Raw genomic sequence first — 19,809 nt, forward strand, 5'->3', positions numbered from 1 at the left:
CTTTTGCAAATGTTTTCTTCTAGTCTGTAGCGTTTCTTCTCATTTCCTTGACAGTGTCTTTCACAGAGCAGAAATTTAAAATGTTAATGAAGTTCAGCTTATCAACTATTTCTTTCATGGATCGTGCCCTTGGTGTTGCATCTAGAAAGTCATCATCAATACATACAATGAAATACTGTCAGCCATAAAATATAATGGAAGCTTGCCAATTATGACAATACAGATGGCCCTTGAGGACATTATGCTGAGTGAAATAAGTGAGACAGAGAAAGACAAATACCATATGATATCACTCATATGTGGAACCTGAAAAAAAAAATAAAAAAAACCAAGCTCATAGATACCTGAGAATAGACTGGTGGTTGCCTGGCGGTTTGGGGGAAGTAGGAGACATGGGTGACGTGGGTCACAAGGTACTAACTTCCAGCTATAATATAAATAAGTCAAAAAAAAAGTCATGGGGATGTTATATACTATGTGGTGACTATAGTTAATAATACTGTATTGTGGGCTTCCCTGGTGGCGCAGTGGTTGAGAGTCCACCTGCTGATGCAGGGGACACGGGTTCATGCCCCAGTCCAGGAAGATCCCACATGCCGCGGAGCGGCTGGGCCCATGAGCCATGGCCGCTGAGACTGTGTGTCCGGAGCCTGTGCTCTGCAACGGGAGAAGCCACAACAGTGAGAGGCCCGCGTACTGCAAAAAAAAAAAAAAAAAAAAAAAAAAAAAAATACTGTATTGCATGTTAAAGTTCCTAAGAAAGTAGATCTTAAAAGTCCTCATCACAAGAAAAATAAGAAAGAGAAAATTTGTAGCTATGTGCGGTAACAGATGATAACTAGACTTATTGTGGTGGTCATTTTGCAATGTATACAAATAACAAATGATTATGTTGTGCAACTGAAACTAATATAGTGTTATGTGTCAATTATACCATAGCCAAAAACCAGTTGTCACCAAACCCAAGGTCATCTCAATTTTCTCCTATGTTATCTTCTAGGAGTTTTATAGTACTGCATTTTAAATTAGGTTTTTGATTCATTATGAGTTAATTTTTATGAAGGGTGTAAAGTCTGTCTAGATTCTTTTTTTTTTAATCTGTTTGTTGAAAAGACTATCTTTTCTTCATTGTGTTGCCTTTGCTCCCTTTGTGAAAAATCAGGTGACTATATTAGTGTGGGTCTATTTCTGGACTCTGTTCCATTGATCTATTTGTCTAGTCTTTTGCCAGTACCACGCTGTCTTGATTACTGTAGCTTTATAGTAAGTCTTGAAGTCAGGTAGTGTCAGTCCTCAGACTTTGTTTTTCTGTATCTTATTGTTTTAATATATGATTCTCAGTAGTTAGGTAGATCATCTCATATACTTGTAAGTAACTTATTTTCCTTTTCTGTGAATTGCCTAGCTGTGTTCTTTGTCCCTTTTTCTGTTGCGATCTCCATCCAGTTTTTGTTTATTTGGAACAATTCTTTACATGGTCTACATATCGATACCTTGTTTTTTTGTTTGTTTGTTTCCTTCTTTTTGGTGTTCAAGTATCTTATTCAAATCTGTCCTCCATTTGATAACTTTGTGATGTCATCTAATGTTTTTCTAATTGAGATGTAATTGACATATAGCATTACCTTAATTTTAGGTGTATGACATAGTGATTCAATATTTGTATATTTTGTGAATTGATCACCACAAGAAGTCCAGTTCACATCCATCACCACACATAGTTACAATTTTTCTTTCATTTTAAAAAATATTTATTTATCTTTGGCTGCATTGGGTCTTCGTTACTGTGCACGGGCTTTCTCCATTTGCGGCGAGCAGGGGCTACTCTTTGCTGTGGTGGCTTCTCTTGTTGCGGAGCATGGGCTCTAGGCACGCGGGCTTCAGTAGCTGTGGCACATGGGCTCAGTAGCTGAGGCTCGCGGGCTCTAGAGCACAGGCTTCAGTAGTTGTGGCACACGGGCTTAGTTGCTCCTCAGCATGTGGGATCTTCCCGGACCAGGGATCAAACCTGTGTCCCCTGCATTGGCAGGTGGATTCTTAACCACTGCGCCACCAGGGACGCCCATAATTTTTTTTTTTCTTATGATGGGAAGTTCTAAGATCTCCTTCTTAGCAACTTTCAAATATGCAGTGCAGTATTATGAACCATAGTCACCATGCAGTATGTGACATCCCCAGGGCTAATTTATTTTATAAGTGGAAGTTTGTACCTTTTACCTTCACCCACCCCGACCTTTGGCAGCCATTTGTTGAAAAAATATCCTCAAGTTTTGGGTATTTGAGACATACTTGTACAAAAAATTATTTATCTAAGAGGTTTTTCTGCCGTTCTAGACCCTCCTCTTTGCAAGGGTTTTCTGTGAAGTCCTGTTTCTGTTAATATACTTATATGTGTTATAAATAGCCAACTTTCTCCTAACATTTGGTTAGGGACAAATTCCACAATAGAGAGAAAATCAATTCTTCTTGGTCATCTTTTAAGAGCGTAGCTGTAACTATACTACAAAGCTACAGTAATCAAGACAGTATGGTACTGGCACAAAAACAGAAAGATAGATCAATGGAACAGGATGGAAAGCCCAGAGATAAACCCACGGACATATGGTCACCTTATCTTTGATAAAGGAGGCAGGAATGTACAGTGGAGAAAGGACAGTCTCTTCAATAAGTGGTGCTGGGAAAACTGCATAGGGACATGTAAAAGTATGAGATTAGATCACTCCCTAACACCATACACAAAAATAAGCTCAAAATGGATTAAAGACCTAAATGTAAGGCCAGACACTATCAAACTCTTAGAGGAAAACATAGGCAGAACACTCTATGACATAAATCACAGCAAGATCCTTTTTGACCCACCTCCTAGAGAAATGGAAATAAAGACAAAAATAAACACATGGGACCTAATGAAACTTCAAAGCTTTTGCACAGCAAAGGAAACCCTAAACAAGACCAAAAGACAACCCTCAGAATGGGAGAAAATATTTGCAAATGAAGCAACTGACAAAGGATTAATCTCCAAAATTTATAAGCAGCTCATGCAGCTCAATAACAAAAAAACAAACAACCCAATCCAAAAATGGGCAGAAGACCTAAATAGTCATTTCTCCACAGAAGATATACAGACTGCCAACAAACACATGAAAGGATGCTCAACATCTTTACTCATTAGAGAAATGCAAATCAAAACTACAATGAGATATCATCTCACACCAGTCAGAATGGCCATCATCAAAAAATCTAGAAACAATAAATGCTGGAGAGGGTGTGGAAAAAAGGGAACACTCTTGCACTGCTGGTGGGAATGTGAATTGGTACAGCCACTATGGAGAACGGTATGGAGGTTCCTTAAAAAACTACAAATAGAACTACCATATGACCCAGCAATCCCACTACTGGGCATACACCCTGAGAAAACCATAATTCAAAAAGAGACATGTACCAAAATGTTCATAGCAGCCCTATTTACAATAGCCCGGAGATGGAAACAACCTAAGTGTCCATCATCGGATGAATGGGTACAGAAGATGTGGCACATATATACAATGGAATATTACTCAGCCATAAAAAGAAATGAAATTGAGCTATTTGTAATGAGGTGGATGGACCTAGAGTCTGTCATACAGAGTGAAGTAAGTCAGAAAGAGAAAGACAAATACTGTATGCTGACACATATATATGGAATTTAAGAAAAAAAAATGTCATGAAGAACATAGGGGTAAGACAGGAATAAAGACACAGACCCACTAGAGAATGGACTTGAGGATATGGGGAGGGGGAAGGGTAAGCTGTGACAAAGTGAAAGAGCGGCATGGACATATATACACTACCAAACGTAAGGTAGCTAGCTAGTGGGAAGCAGCCGCATAGCACAGGGAGATCAGCTCGGTGCTTTGTGACCGCCTGGAGGGGTGGGATAGGGAGGGTAGGAGGGAGACGCAAAAGGGAGGGGATATGGGAACATATGTATATGTATAACTGATTAAATTTGTTATAAAGCAAAAATAAAAATAAAAATAAAAAAAAGAGCGTAGCTGTAAAACACAAGCCTTGCCAAAGACTGAATGTGTGATCATGCTTATTTTGCCTAGTGTCCTTTTAACCTAACATATGGACACACACCCCCATCCCCCTTCAGTTAGGAATGCTACATCTCTGCAAGTTTGGTAAGTTTCTAGTTTCAGTGGTTAAATGCATTGCTGGCCACCAGGTAGGGCTGGAGCCTTATTTATGCTGTTTTCTTTTTTTTTTTTTAATTTATTTTTGGCTGCATTGGGTCTTCATTGTTGTGCGTGGGCTTTCTCTAGTTGCGGTGAGCAGGGGCTACTCTTCAGTGGGGTGCACAGGCTTCTCATTGCGGTGGCTTCTCTTGTGGTGGAGCACAGGCTCTAGGCACACGGGCTCAGTAGTTGTGGCTCGCGGACTCTAGAGCACAGGCTCAGTAGTTGTGGTGCACAGGCTTTGTTGCTCCACAGCATGTGGGATCTTCCCAGACCAGGGCTCGAACCCATGCCCCCTGCACTGGCAGACAAATTCTTAACCACTGCGCCACCAGGGAAGCCCCTATGCTGTTTTCTATGCACCCTATTCCTGGGTGTCCCATTTCAGAGGTAAAGTTGCCTTTGTCTTATAATTTTTAGGACACTTTCCCAAGCAGTCTTCATCTTTAAGTTCCCCACAGATCATCAAGTAGATAAAGGGAAAAAAGGAAAGGAAAGAACTTCCAAGCTCATCTGCCAATCATGTTTCAGCATAATAACTACCATTACTTGAGGACAAGTCTCACAGCTGCCCTGAGCTTGGGGGTGGGGAGGGGGAACGGTTCTCGGTACAGTCAGCCTCCCCCGCCAGTTGTCTAAGATGATTTACGGGACTTTGGAGCCAAAGATCAAGAACACCTCCTTTTCCTTACCAGGTCTTACACTGATTGATTGTGTCTTTTTTTTTTTTTTTTTTTTTTGCGGTACACAGGCCTCTCACTGCTGTGGCCTCTCCTGTTGCGGAGCACAGGCTCCAGACGCACAGGCTCAGAGGCCATGGCTCACGGGCCCAGCTGCTCCGCGGCATGTGGGATCTTCCCGGACCGGGGCACGAACCCGTGTCCCCTGCATCGGCAGGCGGACTCTTAACCACTGCGCCACCAGGGAAGCCCCTGATTGTCTCTTTTAAGTATAAGATTGAGAACTTTACAGACATATTGTTCAAAACCACTTTTTGATGAAGATCCTTTTATTTGCTACTCAAGACATTTAGTAATAATCAAATGTTACTCGCACTGGTTTCTCAGCCCTCTGCTAGTGAGGTTTTTACTGACTTGAATTGTTAAGAATTTGGCAAGTTGCAGCCCTGTCTTTCCTTTGTAGTAGTAAATCTGTAGGAAGAGAGGCTGGTTGATGCTCAAGCCCGTGGACACAGCCTGGTCATAGATTCCTGGGGGGTGAGGAAACTCTTCTCTTCCTTATACCAGAGTTAGTGATGACATTTAAAACAACACTTTATCTTTCGTTCAGGTCATGGCATGCTCGTTTTCTTTATACTTTAATAAAAACATTACAAAGTGGCCAGTGAGACTATAACATAGAACCAGATAGAGATTCTGAAGAACATTTGATTTCCTGTTCCCCCCTGCCCTCTGCCCTGTGGGTTGTAAATTGAGTAAGTTCTCTTTTGGAAGGGAGTAAACCTCTCGAGACTTGAGTGTCATGCTCTCTTAGTCGTTATTTACCAAGTCCCTTTTCTTGTTTATAGGAAGAATTGTCACCTGGGGAATGCCCATGAGTCTCAACCCACCAAGCTGGGCTAGTTCAAGGGCTTCCTGGTACAACAGCTGCTCAAAACCTTGGCTCTGCGGAACGCGAGCAGTCACCACAGCGTCTGCTGCAATTCCAGACAAAAGCGGAGAAGAAAGAACATCAACTACCAACAACAAAAACACCCCAAACTACCTGGCACTTTCATTATCCTGGGCAGCTTTATTCTCGGTAAATGTACCTCTGCTGGACTTTTTCATTTATTAAAATGGCTTCCACGATTTCATTACTTCCTTCATGGATCATAATTTCTGAAGCATTAGTCTAGGCAGGCAGTTAGGAAGATTTATTTTCCCTTTGCATCTAAAAATTATGTATTTATTTAAAACAAAAGTTTTCCTGACATAGATGTGATATATATATATATGTATATATATATATATATATATATATATATATATATGTTTTTTTAATGCAGTGAGTGTGAGTTCCACACAGTTCCAGGCATGTGCTAGGTAAACCAAATACACTGCCAAAACATAAGGCAGGAAACTCATGGGATTTATAGTCTGGTCATTGCAATGAAGACTTGTGTTCTCTTAAGGGATTAAGACAGACTCCTTGAAATTGTAGAATCAACTAAAAATGTAATTGTCATTTGAACAGACTTTCTTCCTTCTAGGAAGTGTGCCAGTAATCACATTAATGTTGTATTTTTAATTACATACTTACGAAGATAAACAGTGTGGAAGGATACAAGAAGACAAGCAAAATTCCCCTTCCTGACCATACTTCTTTGTAACCTATGCTCAGACCCCCCCCCCCCATATCTGGGCATATAGATTTAACTCATTCTTTTTTTTAAATTAAACTTTCTATTATGAAAAATTTCACACACAAATGAGGTGGAGGAAGTGTAATGAATCCAATCTATTGTTCAGCTTCAACAAGTATCCATAATCTTGTTTTTATATTTCCTAAATGTAGATTGTTTTGAGGCAAATTCTAGACATATCATTTCATTTGTAAATAGCTCCTAACAACACCAGGATTAGGGGAACTGACCCTCCACACAGTGGAAAATCCACCCATAACTCAGTCACCCCTCCGTATACTGGGTTCCTCCCTACCTGCCCTTCCGCATCTGTGGATTCAGTCAACTGCCAAGTGTAATGCTTTAGTATTTGCTATTGAAATAAGTCCGCGTATAAGTGGACCTGCGCAGTCCAAGCCCAGGTTGTTCAAAGGTCAACTGTATTTAATTTTTATTACTAGATTTTAACTTTTTACAGGTTTTATATTGATAGAACAATTGAGTAGGTAGTAGAGTTCCATACTATATCCTTTCATGGCTTTCCCTATTATTAACATTCCCTATTATAGAGTGTATTATATACATTGTTAATAAACGTATGACATAGTTGTTAAAAATAATGAACCAATAGTGATGGACTATTATTAAATAGTCCACAGTTTATTAAATTTCCTTCATTTTTACCAGCTATCCCTTTTCTGTTCCAGATCCCATCCAGGACACATAACCTTTAGTTATCATTGTCTCCTTAGGGTCCTCTTGACTGAGACATTTTCCCAGTGCTACTGGTTTTGACGTCCTTGGCAGTTTTGAGGGACGCTGGCCAGGTGTATTGCCGCATGCCCCTCTTGGAAGTCCTGTGACGTTTTGCTCATGATTTACTGGGGTTATACGTTTTGAGAGGAAGATCAGAGAGGTCAAGCGCCATTTCCATCACGTCCTGTAGGTTTCTCTCTCCAGACAAGCTGTTTCAGGTTCTGGGAGCGTTGGTCTCCTCGCAGGTGGTCACTGGAACGGTGGAGGCCGGGCCCTTGGTCCGCGCTGCGACGCCCCTACCCCAGGCTTGGTTCCGAGCCCCTGGTCCCCCGCTAGGAGGGCAGCTGGTTCCTGGGGCCGCAGGAGACCTGGGCGCGAGAGGAGGGCCTTCTAGAAGGCGTGGAGGCTCTGAGGAAGTGGAATCCTCAGAACCGGCGCGGGTTCCATTCTTCAGCCGCCCCCCTTCACCCCCTGCCCCCATTTCCAGATTCCCTCTGCCTGGCATCCTAGGAGCCCGACCCTCGGCGGCGACCCCCGCCCCACGTGGCTGTGCAGCCGGCCAGAGACCCTGACACAATGCAGCATGGCGGGCCTGGGGGTCTTCCGGGACCTTAGAAGGCAGAGGCGGTGACCGAGACCATCCCGGCGCGGGAACTGCTGGTTCACGGGGCAGACGACACGGAGAGGAGGCGGGATGCGGAATGCGGGATGCCGGACGCAGGTCGGCGCGCGCGGAAGGGGCGGGGCCCGGCCGCCTAAGAGGCCGAGCGCTCCCTCCCCGCCGCCTGGGTCCATGTTCCTCCCCGCGCCCCTCAGGCGTTTGGCGCTTCCTAGCGCGCAAAGTCTGAGACAGGTTAGGGGCGATGATCACATCGCGGAGGTCGTTTACGTCGAGCTGTGCATGTTCCACGCGTTGTTTGGTGAGTGAGCCCGGAGCTCGCGCCCTCGGGCGCCCTACCGGCCTCAGCTCGTCCGCTGCCTCCTCGGGGATGGGGCCCGGATCCAGGTGCCCTGAGGTTTCCTGGAATCCTAGACTATCCAGGGGCCACTGACCCCGAGGGCGCCTTTCCTCCGTGACCAGAACCTCGCTTCCCCTCCCGCGGCTCAGCGCCCCTTCCCTCCCAGGCCAGGGCGGCGAGATGCTGGCGGCCTTCTACGGTTCGTTCAGGGTCTCACCCGTGGTCAGCGCGGTCCCAGGATGCGGAGCCGGATCTTCCTTGTCGGATCGCCCTTCTACCAGGATGTGAGGACGCTCTTCACTGTGGCAATGTCTTTCCAGCTTCGGGTCCACCGGGACCGAGGTGAGTGAGGGGCTTCATGGGCCCTGGCAGGGAACCCGCCCTTGGCCCAGGGGTCCGGGAAGGCGGGCTTGGGTCTCCGCATCTTTCTGGTTCACTCCAGTTCCTTAGTCTGAGGTCCTGGAACAGTTCTGAAAACAACCACTCACTCTAAAAACCCCCGCTGTGGGTCCCGGCTCCTGAGTTTGGGAAGGAGTCTTGGCGAGACCCACAGGGGAAAATCTAGCGTATCCGTGACTCCAGATGAGGGTCCCCGGGGAGTCCTTGGAATAGCATCTTGAGGGGACGTCTTCCGCCCAATCCCTTCTGTGGGCCTGCCTATCACTTAGATATCCTAGGACGGGGGATTCCGAAGCACAGCCCCGGACCAGCAGAATCAGCTTCACCTGGGAACTTTCTAGAAATGCAAACTGGCGCCCACCCAGACCCAGAGAACTGGAAACCCTGGGGGTGGGACGCGGAGATTTCGGTTTTAACAAGCCCTTCAGGTGATTCTGATGCATCTCCACAAAGCCGCCACCTGACCAGCTGCTTTCTTTTTATCCAGAGCTCGGACCCGGCGGCTGCTAAATTGCCGCCACCTGACCAGCTGCTTTCTTTTTATCCAGAGCTCGGACCCGGTGGCTGGTAAATTCCGCGTGGGCCTAGAGGCTCTCGGTTTCAGGCTGGGGCCCGTCCGGAATCCCTCATCTAGACGAGTGCTCCTGGCGGACCCAGGACGGGGATGGCGTTGCTTGCGGGGGGGCTGACCTGGAGGTCGGGAGGCTAAGGCTCCATCCAGCTGTGTTTGTGCCGTGAAAGGTGAGGATGGGAGTGGGGCAGCTCTTCTCAATTCTGTCACGTTCAAATGACTGCAAGCTCGACCTCTTAAGGAAAGTTTCCGTGGTTTTATAACAAAATGATCCTCATTGGTTTTGCCTTGATCAGCATTCTTTCCAGGTTATGATGGGGGAAAGACAACTTCAGGAAGTGTTTTCGGCTCCTCGCTGTGATGGGGGGGCGCTGTGTGGGATTTCTGGAGGAGTCCCCAGCCCCTCCCCCCCCCCTTCCCTGCTCTGGAATCCTTTCCTGCCGGGGTCCCTACCGGGAAGAGTGGGGAGCTTCAGGGAGGGAGGTCCTGCTGTGGGAATGCTGCCTGGCAGCCCAGGCAGGTGAGACTCATTGTGTACCCCAGGCTCTCGGCTAGCTTTTGCAGGAGCTGCGAGGTCTTAGAAGCAGGTATGGAGTGGATTGAAACGCGTCTGGAGTCTGTCTGGTAGACTTGTTTGGTAAGCAGGACCCATGCTCCTGGATGGTTAAACCTGGGCCATTTTTGTTGAGGTGGGAACACAGAAATACTTGGCAACGGGGAGCGCCCTGGGTCAAGAGTGAGTTTATGGCCTGCTGTAGGGAAAGGGCGAGATGGCCGGCTGGGGATGAGGCTGGGGAGGGAGAGACCACCCACCTAGGGCCAGGTGGGGATATAGAGGCCTTCAAGCCCTTGTGAAAGCCAGAGGGATGCAACCCAGAGCCCTGGAGGGGGACCAGCTTCTGGGAGGAGGGGTGTGTGAGCAGGAGGCCTCAGGGAGCTTTGTGGAGAGGTTGCTTCTACCTGAAGAGAAAGAATACCCACTCTTACTTGTACCTTCTTTGATCTGACTACTTAATCTATGACTATTAACCAATGCTTCTCTAATAAAAAACACTAAATTCTTGTTTCTACTTTCATAACTAATAAGCCCAAACTTATGCTTTAACAAATGTCATTAGCTCATATTTTTAAGTGATTGAATATGTGAATGAAACTTGTAACGTTTAATTAAATGACAAATTTAATACATTAGATTCTCTTAGATGCCAAAAAGGTTTGAACGTACCTAGAACATTTACAAAATAGATTTGCTAACATCTGACAGCTTAAGGGCCAGGTCCTGTTCTGCTTGAGATGTGTGATATCATCAGTCTTCAAAACAATGACATAAGATCGGTCTTCTGGGCTTCCCTGGTGGCGCAGTGGTTGAGAGTCCGCCTGCCGATGCAGGGGACGCGGGTTCGTGCCCCGGTCCGGGAAGATCCCATGTGCCGCGGAGCGGCTGGGCCTGTGAGCCATGGCCGCTGAGCCTGCGCGTCCGGAGCCTGTTCTCCGCAACGGGAGAGGCCACAACAGTGAGAGGCCTGCGTACCGCAAAAAAAAAAAAAAAAAAAAAGATAGGTCTTCTGATTATTTTCTTGAAACTCAGACACAGGGGAACCAAGCCACCTGTTCAGGGTCACACAGGCAGTGAGGGGCAGAGCTGGGGTTGGATTCTAGGCTCTCATGCCACCTGCCCCTTTATCATTATGGTGACCACAAAATAATTATAACAGTTTCATTAAAACTGGTTAGAGAAATGCTAATATTTGACTTTAAAATTAGTTTCTTCATTACTTCTAAACTTTTTTTTTTAAACCCTAGTGGGAAACAATTTATTATATATATTCCCAGAGCTGCAATAATATTATCAGGAAATACATTCATGCTTTCTTTGGATTTCAGTCATTTTTATGACCTGAAAAAAAAAAAAAAAAAAGAAAACTACCCCAGACCACAAATATTGGTGGCAGATGGGTTCTGGAAGGAAACTGGACCTCCTTTCATAATCCTGTGAAACCTCAGTCAGTCATTAGGCTGAGTGCCTTTTTATACCGAAGACTAGCAAGCTGCTCATGGTGTCTTCAACTTCACAGAGACTGTACTTAACATTTTAGTTTTGGAAATGTAGAACACATGTCCATGGTTGAAAATTCAGAAGATGCAAAAGTGTACGTGGAGAAAGGTAAGCCTCGCTGTCCCTCAGTCATTCAGCCTCTACTCAGATTTTATCTTTGCCTATATGTCTATATTTTATATGTACATATATGGATGAATTGTAATGTGTGGCAGGATATTTCATACATTGTTCTATACCTTTGTTTTTTATTTTGAACTAATTTTAGACTTACAAAAGCATTGCGAAAATAGTACTGTGCCAACATACTTTTCCCTCAACTTCCACTTATGTTACCATCGTATGTAACCATAGGACATATTTGAAAACTACAAAGTCGTTTGGATTGTAACGGGTTTTCCAGTAACGTTGTTTTTCTGTTCGAGGATCCAGTTCTGGGTCTCCTCATATTTAGTCATCGTGTCTCCTTAGTTTCTTCCCACCTTTGATGGTTCTCCAGTCTTTCCTTCTCCATTGTGACGTCGACTTTGGTGAATCATTTTGTAGAGTATCCCTCAGTTGGGACTTGTCTGATGCTTTTTCATGACTAGATGGCAATGCAGCGTTGAGAAGGAGGCCACGTGATGTGATCATGTGTCCTCATTACATCATATCACGGAGGCAGGCCATCCGTCTGAGCTGCTGGTGGTGATCGTAACCTTGATCGCTTGGCTAAGTAATCATTTGCCTTGATTCTCCACTGTATGCTTACTATTTTCCCCCTTGTAATTATTAAATAGTTTGGAAGAGATAGAGTTCTTCCAGGTTGGATCCTTCGGTGTGTCCTTTCAAACATATATATCCTTTAAAAATCTGTGAGCACTTCCTTACTTTTTGGTACCACAAGATGCTAAAATATCCATATATATGTTTATATATGCATATTTTATTTATGCATATGTATATTTATTTTAATAGTTGGCAACATATTTCACACATTGGTCTGTTTATTTTAAACCTAATTTTATCCTGGAGATTATTCCATATCAGTACATAAACAAATAAACCATTTAAAAATGTTAACTAATGTTCCAGTTTATAGATGTTGTACAGCCTATTTTACTGGTCTTTGTTGATGGGCATTTAAGCAACTTTTAATTTTTTTAAAGGTCGCAGGTGTTTATTTACTTTAATTTTTTTAAAATTTATTATTTTTTTGGCTGTATTGGGTTTTTGTTGCTGCGTGTGAACTTTCTCTAGTTGTGGCGAGCGGGGGCTACTCTTCGTGTTGCAGTGCATGGCTTCACTTGTTGCGGAGCATGGGCTCTAGGCATGCAGCCTTCAGTAGTTGCGGTGTGTAACTTAGTAGTTGTGGCTTGTGGGCTCTAGAGCGCAGGCCCAGTAGTTGTGATGCCCGGGCTTAGTTGCTCCGTGGCATGTGGGATCTTCCCGGACCAGGGATTGAACTCATGTTTTCTGCATTGGCAGGCATATTCTTAACCACTAGGGAAGTCACAACTTTTAATCTTTTTCTATGATAAGCAATGTATGTGAGAGGATATTTGTAGGATGAATTCCTTCCTAGCAAAGTGTTTGTTTGCTGTTTTTTTTATTTTTGGTCATTCCTGGAAATATCACAATTTTTTAAAATTGTGAAATGTAATACACAAGTAGGAAAGTGCACAAAACATGAATGTAGAGGTCAGTGAATATCACAATATGATTATCCATGTAACAACCATTGAGGTTTAAAAAAAAAAAAAAGCCATTGTCCACAGGCACATGGGGTCCTCCTTGTGCCCTTCCCAGTTGCTCCTTCCTTAACAGAATTTCTCTTATGGTAATCACTTCCTTGTTTTTGTTTGTATTTATCATCTAAGCATTCATTCCTAAACATTATGTGTAAGTTTTACTTCATTTATGAAAAAGTAGAAAAATACATATTGTGTGATTAGATGTCCAGCATTATTGATTCAGCATTGTTTGTGAGATTTATCCATTTTGTTGCCTGTAGCTATGTTTCATTCATTTTCCTTGTTGTATAATATTTCATTGTATAAATATATACCACAAGTCATTTATCCATTCTAATATTGATGAACTTTTTTTCCCCCAGTTTTTGGCTATTATAATGAAGGCTAGAGTGCATATTCTTGTATATGTGTCTGTACTTATCAGCTCAGGCTACCATAAAAAAATAGCCCAGACTGGGTATTTAAACAACAAATTCATTTTCTCTCAATTCTGGAGTCTAGAAGTCCAAGTTCCAAAGTGTCCTTGGCCTGGATGGCTGCTTTGTCTCTGGATCCAAATGGTCTTTCCTTGGATGAGCTGGGGGAGGGGAGAGGACAGGGGAGGGGGCTGAAAGCACTCTGGTGTCTCTTCCTATAAGGATGCCAGTCTTATCAGATTAGGGCTCCACCCTTATGACTTCAATTATCTCTAGATGCAGTCACATTGAGGGTGGGGCTTCAACATAGGAGCCTTTAGGAGGGACACAGTTCATTCCAGAACAGTCTCCCAGTACACCCACGAGGTGTTTTGACTTTTGCCTTTAGTATAAAATTAACAGGCATACCTTGTTTTATTGTGCTTTGCTTTTTTTTTTTTTTTTTTTTTTTTTTTTTAATTTATTTTTGGCTGCTTTGGGTCTTTGTTGCTGTGCACGGGCTTTCTCTAGTTGCGGCGAGCAGGGGCCCACTCTTCATCGCGGTGCGCGGGCCTCTCACTGTCGTGGCCTCTCTTGTTGCGGAGCACAGGCTCCAGATACGCAGGCTCAGTAGTTGTGGCTCACGGGCCCGGTTGCTCCGCGGCATGTGGGATCTTCCCAGACCAGGGCTCGAACCCGTGTCCCCTGCATTGGCAGGCAGATTCTCAACCACTGCGCCACCAGGGAAGCCCTTGTGCTTTGCTTTATTGCACTTCGAAGATACTGTGTTCCTTTACAAACTGAAGGTTTGGGGCAACACTGCATTGTTGGGTGATGATTAGCATTTTTTAGCAAGAAGGTATTTTTAAATTAAGGTATGTACAATTTTTTAGACATTGTTAGTGCACACTTTCAGAATATAGTGAAGTGTAAACAGACCTTTTACATGTACTGGGAAACCAAAAAAAAAACATTTGTGTGACTTGATTTATGGTGGTATTCGCTTTATTACAGTGGTCTGGAACCGAGCTCACAATAGTTCTGAGGTCTACTTGTACCTAGAATTTAATAGAAAATTTTATTGTTTTAATTATAGATTCTCATGCACTTTTTGTTTGTTTGTTTGTTTGAGGTACGCGGGCCTCTCACTGTTGTGGCCTCTCCCGTTGCGGAGCACAGGCTCCAGACGCGCAGGCTCAGCGGCCATGGCTCACGGGCCCAGCCGCTCCGCGGCATGTGGGATCTTCCCGGACCGGGGCACGAACCTGTGTCCCCTGCATCGGCAGGCGGACTCTCAACCACTGCGCCACCAGGGAAGCCCTCTCATGCACATTTAAGAGTAATACAGAAAGGGTCTTCGTACAGTTTTCCCCAGGCTTGCAGGGATAGGAAGCACCAATTACCCGTGTGGGTCACTTGGACAGGGCATGTCGCCTTCCCCTCTTTGCTCCACGACCCTATGTCCTACCTGCTGGTGACAGAGCCCTTCATGAATGCCATCGCTGTGGGTATAGACAGCTTCCTGGAGGAAGGCATGTCATCTCGTAGGCTGTCATCTCTGAGCTGGCACTTGGGCTGTGGTCATGCTGTCGCTGTGTGTGCCTGGCAGCTCCCTGGTGCTGTGGCATCTGATGGGCCTGGAGATCCCTGGCCACGTGTCCCTTCTGCTCCTCCTGTGCTATAAAGTGGGTCCCTGGGTCTGAGGTGAAATTATGTAGGGTCCTGTATTGGTGACGGTGGCCAAGGTCCCATGGACAAACTCGATTACAGAAAATGTGTCTCTTCCTGTCAAAATTACTTGCTGCCGCTTCCAGAGGAGAGGGGGGTCCAAGGTACTCAGCTTTCCCCTAAGTGACTGGGTGGTCTTCTAGGGGACGGCGCCGTAGTGGGGACCTAGTGTTTATCTGCTGCTGGCAGGACTGGTGCTTAACAGTGGCAGTCGCTAGACCAGCCTGGGGGACTGAGAGCTGAGGCCACGGGTCCTCACACAGGATCCCTCCCTTCCCCGTGGCTGATCCCTTCACGTGCCCACGGTGCATCGTGCACGCTCTGGTGGCCAATGACAGAGACCGGCCAACATCGGCTCCCAAGTCAGTTAGTCTACCTGGCCTCGTGGGTGGTTAACTCACACCACAAAAACACTCGGACCTCATGCCTACACCTGAAAGGATCCAAACACCTGCCTCTACCCAGACCTCCTAGTTTCTTATTGCCCTTTGGTGGTGAGACGGACTCTCTCGCAGTTAATAGGGAGTACGCTGCCACTGCACATGAGGCTGTATGTGTTTTAACTTTGGGTCCCTCTCCACACAGCAGATGACCAGGGGCACCATCTGAAGCCCTTCCCATGGGGGGATTTCCCCCCCACTGTCTTTCCCAGCCACCCCCATGCAGCCAGAGGCGTGAGCTGAGGGCAGGGCTGGTGCAGCAGTGGTGGGTGATGGGGTCTCTTCATGCAGCTCCTTGTGCCCTCGGGCCCTGCTTTGGTGATGCCCCGGCTGCACCATTTCTGTCTCATGACGGACTGCTGCTTGGCCCACCTGATCTAGTGACTTGGTGGTTCTGACAGGACCCAGCTCAGGGATTCTGGATGTGGCTGCACGGTCACGTGGTGCCCTCTGGCCATCACCAGGGCCAGCGTGGCAGGAGTGCTTTTCCAAAGGTGTGCGAATCTCCATTGCAGACGACTGTGGCCTTCCTCCAGGGCCTCAGGGTCTGCATTATGACTCTCCCATGGGGGCTTGCTGTAAATTCCACATGGCATTATTTTCCCACCACTGATACCCCTCAGACTATAGGATGTGCAGGATCACTTCGCCCAAAAGATGGGGCTTTCCGTCGGCACAGCCTGGACCCGCCAGTGTCCTTTTCTGCTCCCAAGTCCACTAAAGCCTGTTAGAGATGCAAGTTCTCAGAACGCACCCCAGACCTACTGAAGTCTGGGGGTCAGGTGCATGCATCTGAGTTTTAACCTTCTTGGGGTCCAGCTCTGGTGTTGGGGTCGTGCCAGCCTCAAGTATGAACATTCCAATCATACGCTGGGAAATGGGAGCTGGGAGATGACTACCAGGTGGGTATGGATCCAGTGGACCCTGGTGGGCCAGGACTCCATTTATCACCTGACTGACACAGGTCGCACTCCAGCAGGGGGCCACGATGATGCCCTAAGCCCACAGGTATCCATGTCGACTAGGACCTTGTGTCCAGTTGCCTACGATGTTTGGGTATTCTCTTTTTCCCATGTACATTACCTGCGTAAGTGACTATAGACTCCTGGATGTGAAGGACTCCGGAATCGTTACCATGTACAGTTGCCACAATACTGCCAGGTCCTTCCTCCTGCAGGTCACTGAGCTTCAGGTTTGAAAACTGGCTTCCATCTGGAGGCTGGGCAACAGCAGAACATTTTACTGTGGCTGCTGCCCTCAGCCTTCTGATCATCCAGCTTGATTTTTTATGTACAGACTAAGTAGTACCTCTATTGGCTACCCAGATATTTTTCCCCTAGAGATGCCATGTTCCATTAACCCCTGTGAGACTGACCCTTGGACCTGGCCACTCATGATTGCATCTTCCTGGCTTTGGAGGGTTGAGTGGCATCACTGGGCCTCTTGTTTGGAGAAGGGTGGTCATCACCCCGACTGCTCTCAGAGACCCTAGTTTAGCATGCAACCTGTGCCACTGTAGTGATAATTAGCACCTCCATCACATTACACAATTATCCTTTTTTTTTTTTTTTTTTTTTTTTTAGCTGAGCCACACGGCTCGTGGGATCTCTGTTCCCCGACCAGGGATTGAACCTGGGCCACTCCTAATCCTTTCTTTTTACCAATCCTTTCTTTTTAAAGTTCTAGTCTCTTAGAAAATTTGATTATAGTACAGTATTGTTGTCTATATTCATTATACTATGCGTTAGATCTCTATAGCTTATTTACTACTTATTGTAAGTTTGTGCCGTTAAACTACATCTCTCTTATCCCCCAAACCCCTGGCCTCTGGTAACCACCACTGCACTCTGTTTGTACGAGTTTGGCTTTTTAAAATTCCGCGTGTAAGTGATACCATACTTGACTTGTCTTTCTCTGTCTGACTTAGCACTGTGTGCTCAGGGTCCATCCATGTTGCTGCCAAAGGCAGGATGCCCTCCCTTCTCTGGCTGAATAATATTCCACTGTGTGTATACACACCTTAGCTTCTTTGTTCTCATCTGCTGATGGGCAGTGTGGTTGCTTCCATATCTTGGCTATTGTGAATAATGCTGCAACAAACATGGGAGTGTAGCTGTCTCTCTGAAAGGATTGTGTTCTTTGTAAAGGCTGAATAACATTCCGCTGTCTGACTTTGAGCCTTTAAGTGCATTCTTCCACCTTTTGCTACGTGCCAACATTTTGGCTTCACTTAGTGTGGGCTACTGTTTTCTGTGTTTCTGGGAGCCATCCTAGTAGTGAGATTGCCTCATCTTGGAATCCTTGTCAGGTATTAAACTCTCTGTCTGTTGAAAGTGCTCACAAAATGGATAACCTCCCCCTTATCCAACCTTATGTTCTGCCTGCTCTTCATCAAGTACCACCAGCATCTGGTCCTTGCATCCTCTTCAGGTTCCTGCTGGCACAAGCTGGCTAGCTTCTGCAGCAACTTAACAGGGCGGCACACACCCAGCCAGCCTGTGGTTAGTTATTGGCCTAAAAGCCTGTTGAGCAGATCCTGGGGGGTTTGGGGGAGGCACATGTTATGTCTGTATTGTTTTCAAGCAAGCAGAGGATATTAGTTTTTGGTTTTTAAAAAAAATTTATTTTACTTATTTATTTTTGGCTGCGTTGGGTCTTCGTTGCTGCGCGCGGGCTTTCTCTAGTTGCGGCGAGCGGGGGCTACTCTTCGTTGTGGTGCGTGGGCTTCTCATGGCGGTGGCTTCTCTTGTTGCGGAACACGGGCTCTAGGTGCGTGGGCTTCAGTAGTTATGGCACATGGGCTCAGTAGTTGTGGCGTGCGGGCTTAGTAGTTGTGGCTCATGGGCTTAGTTGCTCTGCGACATGTGGGATCTTCCCGGACCAGGGCTCGAACTGTGTCCCCCTGCACTGGCAGGCGTATTCTTAACCACTGGATGTTAGCTTTTAACAGGGAGGTCTGGGCCACTCCTGCAGGCTTGGAGGGATCTGGGAACAAAGATTTTCAGGGGCATCCACCCAGATATCAGGGTCCCAACCTTTTCCAACCTTGTCAGAGCCGTCCTTCTTTCAGCGGAAGCTTCACTCTGGAGCGCAGCTACTCTCTGTGGGTGAAGGGCTGGGCCTCAGCATTCTCTGCTCTCCTGCAGAGAGTGAGAGCCTCTTTTCTAGCAATGAGGTTCTGGCTTTCACACTTGTCTATAATTGTGTTAACTGCACTCAGCCTTTCACTGAGATTTTCTAGGCAGTGGTTCTCAAGGTGTGGCCCCCAAAGCAGTATCAGCATCACCTGGGAACTTGTGAGAGACGTAAATTCTCAGAACTAGCCCTGTAGTGACCAGAAAATCTGGGCTTGGGGTGCAACAATGTATTCTAACCAGCCCCCGGGGTGACTCATGCCTTCTAAACTCGAGAATTACTGTTCTCCTTCAGAACTTCAGTCAAGCTTAACAAAGCCGCCTAATTCCTCTGTTGTCCCATTTCCTTGACATTATACACTAAGTTGACTAGTGATGGAAGTTCCCATGTGGATCATGACCTTGTGCCCGAGGCTGTCTGTGCTCCACCAGACACCTGTGTGGGCTCCAGCACCAAAACCCCATCTTTTTGCCCGTTTTGGGGGGGGACCACTCCTGATGTAATTATTGCAAGTTTAGTTTTTCAGGAAGCAGATTTTTTTTTTTTTTTTTTTTTTTTGCTGTACGCGGGCCTCTCACTGCTGTGGCCTATCCCGTTGCGGAGCACAGGCTCCGGACGCGCAGGCTCAGCGGCCATGGCTCACGGGCCCAGCCGCTCTGCGGCGTGTGGGATCTTCCCGGACCGGGGCACGAACCCGTGTCCCCTGCATCGGCAGGCGGACTCTCAACCACTGCGCCACCAGGGAAGCCCGGGAAGCAGATTCTGAGATGGTATAATGTGCAGATGCTCCTTAGGGAGCGCTCTCGGGCCTGGCAGGTGTGGAGGGCAGAGGAGGACGTGGGCCTCAGACGCAGGACAGGGGCCAGGACAGGTGTTAGGCGGCCCCCGGCCTTCCACCTCCACCTGGTCAGGCGTCCGGATGTGGGAATGCACGCGGGGCGGGGACGGGGGGCCGCGGGAGGGGGCACCGTGGGAGGTGAGGATGCCCGCAGGGCGCCTCCGTTCAGCTGAGGTCTGGCCCGGGTGCCGACAGGCGAGGCCTTTGTGCCTCTCCCTCTCCCACAGCCGGGGTC

Source organism: Mesoplodon bidens, assembly GCF_964165515.1.
Source record: "Mesoplodon bidens genome assembly, chromosome: 12".
NCBI classification, from domain to species: Eukaryota; Metazoa; Chordata; class Mammalia; order Artiodactyla; family Ziphiidae; genus Mesoplodon; species Mesoplodon bidens.